The sequence below is a fragment of the Phalaenopsis equestris genome, unplaced genomic scaffold, assembly GCF_001263595.1.
Source record: "Phalaenopsis equestris unplaced genomic scaffold, ASM126359v1 Scaffold000107, whole genome shotgun sequence".
In the NCBI taxonomy this organism is placed as follows: domain Eukaryota; kingdom Viridiplantae; phylum Streptophyta; class Magnoliopsida; order Asparagales; family Orchidaceae; genus Phalaenopsis; species Phalaenopsis equestris.
The window spans coordinates 5,660,827-5,671,613 of NW_018164549.1; positions in this window are offsets into that span (position 1 = coordinate 5,660,827).

The following is a 10,787-nucleotide window of genomic DNA, read 5'->3' on the forward strand; positions in this document are numbered from 1 at the left end:
TATATAAATAACGTAAAAATCTAATTATTAGAAGGTGTGTGCCTTATGAAGAAACTCAATAAATAATTGAAAGATATCATGAGTTTGAATTTGGAGGACATTTTGGAACAAATAGAACTGCTTATAAAATTTTGTAAGTTGGATTTTATTGACCTACTCCTTTTAGAGATGTTAATGAATATATTAAAACATGTGATCGATGTCAGTGAGTAGGAAATATTTCTAGAAGAAACAAAATACCTCTAAATTACACATTGGAAGTTGAATTTTTTGATGTATGGGGATTAGATTTTATGGGACCATTTATGCCTTCATTTGGAAACTTATATATATTACTTGCCATTGATTATATGTCCAAATGGATTGAAGTTGTTGTCGTACCTAAATGTGATGCTCGGAGTGTTTCTAAATTTTTAAATAAAAAACATTTTTACAATATATGGAATGTCGAGAGTAATTAACTAATGGAGGATCTCATTTTAGAAATAAGAGAATTGAGATATTCATAATGAAATAAGATATTATGCATAGATTATCTTCTGCTTATCATCCTCAGACTAGCAGTCTAACAGTCTAGCAGAAATATCGAATCATGAAATAAAACAAATTTTTGTTCCATTCTAAAAGATCTTTCATAGTAAGTTTAACATTCCATTTTCCTTCCAAGACATATGAGAGAGAGAAAGCTTTTATCTTATTGTATTTTACTTAAAGAAAGTCTTTTAAGTTATAAGCTCTATAAGAAAAAAGGAGTTTCTAGTCCTTTACTTGGAGCTATCTATCAAAAAACTTAGGGTCTGTTTGGGGTAGCTACAACTTATTAATAATCTGTTAAAAAACAACTGATCTATATAATCTATTGATTAACAGCTGATCCGGATAAGCTGGCTAGTTATTTTTTTTTGTTCATTTGTAAAACAACTGAATTACAACTATTTTTGGATAAACGACCGTTATGCCCCTATGCAGTAGTGTTGTTTGCAACAAAACAATCATAACTATATATTTGATATTTTAAAAGCAAAACCCCACTTTATAACTAATGCACCCCTAGTGTGTGTTATTTTTATGGGTGTTTTATGTCAATTTAAATCCCCAGTAATAGTTCCAAACACTTGACTCATCTCAAAATTTACGCAGTAATTTTGCTTTAAAAATATGAAAAAAAACTTGACCCTATTTATATTAAGTAGTTAATGTGCAAATTCAAAATGTTATAAAATATATAAAATAGTTCACACACTAGTGGTTCTACGCAAGTGCATGTATCACTTCAAGTAATATAGGACTTTCTTTAAAAATCCAAGTATCGATCCCACAGAGAAGCGAGGTAAGAAATCCCTTAAGCTAATTCTAGTCTACTATTATAAGTCCTTAGTTTGGAAGATCTATTTAAGTGGTTTTTCTAACAAGTACTCCTAAATGTAAATCTTATGTTTAAGACAACCAATAACTACTCCTAAATGAAAATTTTAATTTTAAAGATAACTCTTTCTGAATGAATTGGTTTAGAGAATTTTGAGATGTTAAAAACTACTATTTTTATGTAGTGAATTAAATAATGTTTAAGAATGAGTTACATTAAATATTGTATGTGTCAAATAGAAGAAATCCAATTCTTTACCCTTTAAGAATGCATAAAGAACATTGATTAATCCAAAGCTTGGTCCCTAAATCCGTTGTTAAGTTTAGAGGAAATTGGCTGTCACTCCAAAGCTCCATTTCCACTTGAGGGCTAACAATCTCACTTTAATTTCCAAGCAACTGAACATAATTGGAGATTTTAGTCTGTCACCATAAAATCTCTAATTCTGAGTCCATCAAAATATATTTTCCTATTTATTTGCACTCAACCCCATGGACTGCACTCTCATCCATGAAATTGAATGTGATTCTTACTTTGTGTAGAAATCATATCCCTTTTGAATTTTATGTTTCTCAACAAATTTTAACATTACAACAGACCTAAATTGCAATTAAATGAAGTTCAAATAAAAACCATCACATTTATAATTAAATCGCATACTAACATGCATCCTTCGCATACTAACATGATACTAACATGCATCCTAAAATCCTACACATAAATACTACTCATCGCAAAAGAAAAGTAAAATGAAAACAAAGACATAATCTTCTCATGCCACTAATTCCAAACAAGAAGAAAGAGTAAGAAAAATTACTCACAAAGCACGAAGAAAATATAACAAAAAACTTTGTTATATTAAAGTAAATACACTAAAGAAATGTTTACAAAATCATAAGATAATGAAGAACACAATACTTAGCTTTTTCTACTTGAAAGAAAGATGAAAATCTCTCCCACAAAGTCTCCCGTTAATCCATGCAATACTAGTACAATTCCTTACATATTTTCTCAAAATCCTCTCTCAAATCTTTCTAGAAAAGGAAGAAATCTACATTTCTACTCCTACTCGAAGATCCCTAAGCATTCCTCTCTATTTTCCCCTCATACACACGCCTACATTCCTCCATGAGAGGTGACAACCCCTCTATTTTTAAAGAGACACAAAATTCCTCATTTTTTCCAAAAGAAACATTTTTTTATTCCAAGAGACAAATCTCTTCATCGAAGAGACATATCTCTTCATTCAAAAGTCTTTTCCCAAGTATCTAGATTCATTGAACCACTCCATGGGGCGTTTGATTCACTTAGAGCCTTCTAGAACATCTCAAAATAATAAAAAACCACCAAAAATACATCAAAACCCATCGTTGGCGCCTCCGATGCCATTTTCTAGCACCTCTATCGCTGGTTCTATGGATTTTAGCCCTTCTAGCACCTCAGGCGCGACCCTGCAGTAGCTCCACCATTTTGCTATGTTTGGCTCTGTTTCGCTCCATTTCAGTTGTGTTTTGCTCTTAACACTTATCTAGAAAAAATAATTTTAATAATACTTTATGAAATTAAGCTTAGAATTGATCTTAAGTTTTCTTCCTTAGAAAGATTCAAGTGAAATTAATTTTTAATTAGGTCATAATCATCAAGCTTCTCCTCCCTTTTTCATACTTTTCTTTTTCTTTCTTTCTTTTATTTTTTTTTCCTTTTTTCTTTTTTTTCCTTTTTTCTTTTTTTAGGTAAGGATTATTATATTTGGATAGATCTTTAATGATGTTGAATTTTATCATCCATTTTCTAAAATTAAAAACTTGTTTTCTTTCCTTAACTTAAAATGTAGTATTAGAAAAAGTATTTTTAATGGAGTCTAAATTCTTTAAAAAGTATTATTCTAAAAATCTTTAACTTTTCAAAAATTTAATTTTTCCTACTATAAATAAAAAATCATTTTCCTACTATTCTCTACTAAACATCTTAACTTTAGTTTCATCGTTTTTACTAAAGTCCTTACTAAGTTTTCCTATTGCATTTCTATACTTAAAATTTTAATGATCTTAAAATAACTCTACATAACAAAAATCATAATATAATTAATTTGTAGTTTCTTTGAGGACAAATAAAGTTTAACGTTGAAATTTATTTTTTTCTTCCTCTCCCAAACTTAAATGTTAAATATTTTGCAATCAATTTCATAAAATGTAGCAGAAAGAAAAAGTAAAAGCCAAATCTGCCAACTACTATAACACCCTATCAATTTCATATACATGCATAATCAAGATAGAATGACTGTAAAAAAAAGTAAATCTAGCCTAAGACATGCTTGCAATAATATTAAACTAAAAGGAAGTATACTCACTTATAAATTTATTTTTTTTCCTACCCCCAAACTTGATTTTTAACATGTATAACATTCAATACAAAAAATATAAGCAAGAAGAAAAATAGTTCAGAAATTTTGTCCACCATAAATGTTTATAACAAACAACTACAAATATTCATCAGGATAGAAAATGTGTAGTAGAAAGTAAATCTAAACTAAACATGCTAGAATGAAATTGAAAAAGTCTAAATAGCATAAAAAGTCTAAATAGCATAAAAAGTCTAAATAGCATAACAGGTATCATCATAAGAATATAATTATGTTCTTCAAGTCCTATATAAAGTTGTAAGCAAAAACAATCATAAAACAAAAACACAACACACATGCTAAATGAGGTCAATTCTTCCCTTAATTCATGACATCTCACTAACTTACTTCCAATTTCTAACGGAAACACTACACATATATATATGATGTGCTTATAAAGAATTTTATAGAGTCAAATCCCCTAGAGACAATTATCCCTGATATATTGGCTCTCGAGCACCAACCTTAGGCATCATCATATCTCTTTAATTAAGCACCACTAATAGTTATAAGGATAATGTAAGATCATTCACATGTTACTTATCAAATAGGTTCATGACTCATACCAAATGAAAAAAAAAGTTAAAGAAAGAAAATAACAAAATTCAGATGGAACTGTCACTGCTAAAATTCATGATATCTCTTGTAAAACTCAAGTCCCGGTGAGACCCGAGTCATAGTGGACTTGTCAATCCAACTACTACAAGAAAATATATAAGTCTAGCCATAATTAGAAGTTAAGGAATCACCTCCCTCATGACACACAAAGATCAAATCAAACCACTAACAATCCAAACATCCATCATTCATTAATCAAACTGATTCATCCACACGAAAGCCAAAATAATACAACACTAACAATCATAACTCTCAAGCACACTAAATCAAACCACACTGAAAACTATGGGTTGCCTCACATAAAGCGCTTTGTTTAACGTTGCAAGCCCGACAAATGATTCTATATGGATCAAAAATCCATTTAAGTCATCCTTAATCAATCACTCAATCTTTTTCGGATCCAGGGATTCTTATAAAGTCCTTGAATTTAGATTTTTCTTTCATCTCTTTCTTTTCAGATTGATTCATATCATTGTTACTCATATTTCTTTCTAGATTCACAATTCTTTTGGTGATTTTCTCAATTTTCATATTAATATCATCCTTGAAATTTATAAGAAATGAATCTTTATATGATACTTCAAGATCTTCCAAATTTTGGATCGATATCTCTCTAGATAATTCAGATTCTGGATCAAATTCTTCTAAGCTACTCTTCTGTTCAGGGTTGTCTTTCAATTCTTTCTTTTGGTACTAAGTAAATGGTGGAGGTGGTCTTTCTATATTTATCTTAGTTGAGGAAATAGGTTTTCTAATGCCTTAGGAATTTTTTTCATTTGTCTTCCAATCTCCTTATCCTCATCTCTCAACTCAAAGTTCTTTTGAAACATATACTTGAATTCTTCTAAATATTAGTTCAATAATTTTATATTGCTCATCATTCATCTTCTTAAGGTTTATCTCAGGGCAACTATGTAAAATCTCTGGGGGTAACTGTTAATTGCATTAATAATCTGTCCCAGTTGGTTTTTTTATATTTCATATTGCAACCTCTTGATTTTTCAACTCACTCTTTTGACTTTCCAACGGACCCGCCAATTGAATCACATTATGTTCTAATAGTGACTCCTTCTCCTCATTATGTGGATTGAAGTTTGCAATATGAAATAAACTTAATATTACAGTTAAAATTCAAATGATTTTTCCAACCTAGGTTGTAATAATCGAAATAAGGATTGTATATCTCATGGCGAGTCTCAAAATAGTTAGGCTCAATCAATTGTCCAAATAAACTTTCCTTAATAACTGGGGGTCCTTGAGGATAACTTTCTATATATTGATCTAACTTCCTCTCAATATCTGCAACCTGAGAAATTAAAATAGTAAGCATATCTTCTTGAAAATTTGCCACTCTCTTGGGGTTTACTCTTTCAAAGCTACTAGCATTATAATCTAAATTTGAATATTCATTACATCGTTGATCCGTCATTTCCTATGGCTTAAGATCAAAAGCTAAGAGAGTTTCTATGAAAAACCACTAGGAGTGACATCAAGATCAACAATAGAGAATAAATGGAGGATGTGCATCACTACATTATGTGCTTCATCTTCATCAATTTGTTATGAGAACAATAAAGAGAAACGAGAAATACTCATACATTTCTTTTGAATGGCATGACTTAAATAAAAACTCATAATAAAAGGAATAAAAAAAAAAAAAACATTATTGTTGCTCCATTCCATTTATGTGTGGAATGTTCAATGTTACAAGTTTTGTAAAGATACTTAAATGTTAATAAAATATAAATTATAAAAGTCTACAAAAATGTGATTTTCACGATTACTTATAAAATTTTTAGTGTATAACTATAAGCATTGTGTGAAATCTCAAGCAAAGTTTAAATTTGAAGTTTTTCTTTATTGATAGAAAATTTAGCATCTTGATGCAAAAACATTAGGATCCTTATTTATCAAAGAAGAACTAAAGGGTGCCTCAACATGGTTCTTTAGTATTTCTCTCAAAGGGATTTTAGTGAAATAATATCCTTAGTATGTTTTAATCTCTGCTCACCAAAAAACATTTATGAAAAATATGGATTTGTCTTAATGAAACTTGATAAGATTGCTTAAAAATTTGCAATAAAGAAAGCCAAATAATTATATTTAAAGAAGTTTTTGTCAGTTTAAAAACAAAATGATCAATTCTATTCCTAAAATCACCCTAATCTTCACGTAAAAGCTTGCTCAAAATATAACTACTTGCTACACACTTGAATAATTTAGTGAAAAAATCTTAAATTTATCACACTAAGGCTATGTTTGGGCAGGCGGTGGGAATGCGGCGCGGTGCCGTGCCACATTTTTTTTTTTGGGGGGCGTTTAGTTTAGCGCTCCTACCGATGCTTCCCGCGATTCAGATCGAAAGCAGAAAGTGGGTTAAGCCGCGACCAAGCTTCATGGACGCAACTTTTACCCCCATGCCCCTTTGCCCTATCCCGCGAAATAGAAGCCGCGATCTTCTTCCCTTCCCCTCCTCTTTTCTGACTGGTGACAGTTCCTGTTCTTCTTTCTCTTCTCTTCTTGTTCTCGTGATCTCCTCACAACAAATGTAAGAAATTTTTTTTTCTTGCATGACTGTTAGATCTGCTGCTGGGTAAATATGATCTGGAATGTAGTTTCTTTGGGGTTATATTGCCTGTTAGATCGCAAAATCCATACCCCCGTGCCCCTTTTCTCGTATGTCTGTTAAATCTCCTCGCACTTGCTTAGTTGTTGGGTAAATTTTTTTTCTGGTTGTGGTTTCTTTGTTACATATATATACATATCTAAGACTTATATTAATTACATAACAATAATTAATTAATTGTCTAACACTTAAATTTATTACATATTTACACTTTCAAGTTTTAATAATTTCTTACATAATAAATTTTGTTTATGGAGTTTTAAAAATGTAGTTGTTGCAGTCTTCTTTTAAACAAATTTACCATACAAGACAACATGATTATTTTTTCAGAAACAATTGTTCTACAACTGTTTTCACACAGCTGCACCAAACATGCAGTCAGCTTCCCCACAGCGTATTTCTGGCGCAACACAACTGCAGCTGAAAAGCTGAGAAGCTACAGCCACCCCAAACAGAGCCTAAAACAAAAAATGAAGCAATTTTACCTTCTATTGTCCTTTTCAAAGAAGATAAACTTTTGTTAAAAAAAAAAGATGTTAAAATTAGAAAATCACCCATCTAAAGTCAATAATCACCTTGAAAGATAAATCTCTAGCTGCAAAAGGACTGTCTATCAATTTATAAGTTAGTTCAGAAGCTTGACATGCAACGGTTGGGCATGCAAGAGGGACATCAACATGTGCTTCTAGGAAAGTCATTAATTAAATCATGGTGACTTCAATTTTCTCTATACTCACCTCAACAAAAACAAGCCTTACTTTCTATCTCTTATTTCCCCCATATACGAGAGAGAATATTTCAAAAGCTATATAATTTCATTTATAAAATAAAAATATTAAAATAATTATCACAAAATAGTATTTACATCACTATTTACTTATGGTGAGTCGGTACAACTTGCAAACTACATCATTTAAAACGAGACATTCACATACATACAACACGGTTCTTATATAGTTACATATCCATCACCTAAACATTCATATTTAGAAGCTCACCACTCAAATATTTACCATTACATCAAAAATATCATCATTACCATCTTTTTAAAACACATTTTCATATATAGGTTTATGACACCAAAATGTAATAAATGTAAATATCAAACTTTGGATGTTAGATATATGCAAACATAAGAACTGTCAGGTATGTATGTAAATTTTTCAAAAATGCTAACCAACCATTGTGTTGCATCTCAAACTGACCTTCAACTTCTGCTTTATAGTACAAAAATTTATAGTAGAGGATTATAGAAAACCACAAGGGATTGTTACTGTTGATGCAGCCAAAACAGAGTGAGGATCGAGCCATGGCTCGCGCGAAATGAGAATGGATTGATCTGCAACTAAAAATTCCCAGCTGTCCCATTCATTTTGGCCAACTGACATTCAATTCATTCAAAATCAAAAAATAAATTCTAAGATACAAAACATACGACTCAAGTCTTACGTAATTAAATATCTAACATCTTAACATTTAATTCTTACATAAATGTCACCTTAACTTTGCATGAAAATGTGTTTTTCACTTTTTAAAGTTAAAATAGCGATATTTTTTATGTGATATGAAAGATTGGGGTGATATATATGCGAAAAGCAAAGTTTAGGTGCTAGATATATAAAAACATAAGAATTGAGTGGCATGTATGTCTCCAAATGATCAAATCCCAACCATCCAAAACAGATCAGATGGGAGAGAACCTTAACAATACCTCTACATTTACCAAAGAAATTGCAAGGGATTCAGATAGTTTTTATGGTAGCTGATTCACCTTGATGACTCTACTATTGCAAAAACTCATGCAACATGGCATGGAGCACAAGCTGCAAAACTGACTCTTCTGCACTAATCCTTAGGGATCCATAAAAAATGGATTAAAACAAGGGGATAGTTACATTGTCTGATATAAACTTTAAAACTGAAGAAAACAATTCTGTATTTGAGAAGGCATGAACAACAAAGAGCTGCAAGTATCGTTAACTGTTTATGTTTCAGTTCACTAACAAACAACGTTTTTGAGAAAACCCATAAAAAATACTTGGAATAACATCCAAATTCGAAAAATATACTCATATAACATCCAAATTAGAAAAGCTTACCTTATTGTAAGCTTTTCTAAATCAATAAAAATCATATGTAGATCCTATTTATTTTCTTTGAACTTCTCCATCAAACCTCTCAATAAATGTAAAGCTTCCATAGTGGACCTGCTCGGCATAAATCCAAATTGATTATGAGAAATCGTTGTAATACATCTTAACCTATGTTCAATTATCCTCTCCCATAATTTTAAAGTATGACACAACAACTTAATTCCTCCATAATTTGCACACTCTTGTGCATCCCCTTTATTCTTAAAAATGGGGACCAAAATACTTTCCCTTCACTCCTCAGGCATCTTTCTAGTTTTTTAAATAATATAAGAGTTTAGTAAGCCAAGAAACTCTCAAATCTCCTATATATTTCCACACTTCAATTGAAATATCATCAGGTCCCATAGACTTTCCACCCTTGGTTTTTTTAAAACCTCATCAACTTCTTTTTTATTGATGCGACAACAAAACTCAAACATTTCATTATTATTAACAGTATTAAAATCAACAAGGTCGATCGTATTTTCAGAAACTCCATCAAAAAGTTTACCAAATAACTCACCCACCTATGTTGAATATTTTTTTCTAAGAAAAACACTTTGATTTTCATCTTTAATACACTTTACTTGAGTTAGATCTTTATTTTTCTTATCTCTTTGCTTGACTAATTTATACATATATTTTTCACCCTTATTAGTATCTAACATATTATAAAGATCATTAAAACATAATTTTTAACGTCACAGATTATTCTCTTAGACTCCCTACGAATCATTTGATATTTTTCTCAGTTCTCTAAGCTTTGACATTTAAACCAATTTTTTATAACATAACTTCTTATATTTTAAATTTTATTACACATTATTATTCCATCACTAACTATTTTTATTTATAGAAACATTTTCTTTTGATTCTCCAAGTACCTCTTGTCACTTGTTTAATAGTGTTTATTGTTTTATCCCACATAGACTTTGCTCCTTCATGGACATCCCAAATCTTGAAATCTTGAATTGCTCATAAAAATAATTTTATGTGTCTTTTAGATACCCTCATCTAATTCTACGATGATGATTCATAGTATTCTTTATTTTACAACTCATCTTAAAATCTAGAACTAATAATCGATGTTGAGCACTTAAATCCTCACTTGGAATGACCTTACAATCTTTATATTCTCGACGATCTCTTCTTCTCATAATAAAATTATCAAATTGTGTTTTATTAGATCCATTTTTATAAATACTAATATGCTCATCTATTTTTTAAAATAAAATATTAGCAATAACGAAATCATATGCTAAGGCAAAATCTAATATGGCTTTACCTTCTTCATTAATCACTCCAAATTAGTAGCCACCATGAATATTTCTAAAATTTTATACCACTCTACCAACATGTCCATTTAAATCACTTCCAATAAAAATTCTTTTTCAAGAGGTATCATTTGTATTAGGGGTCCAAAATTTATCTTTAGAACATATATCTAAACCTACTTGAGGAGCATATACAGTTATAATATTAAAAATCTTAGTATCAGCAATAATCTTAAGTGTCATAATTCTATCTCCAATTCTATTAATTTTTACAACATTATCTTTCAAACTCTTATCTATAATTACGCCTATACTATTTTTAGTGCGACTCTTACCTGAATACCAAAGTTTAAAACCAAAGTTATTAATC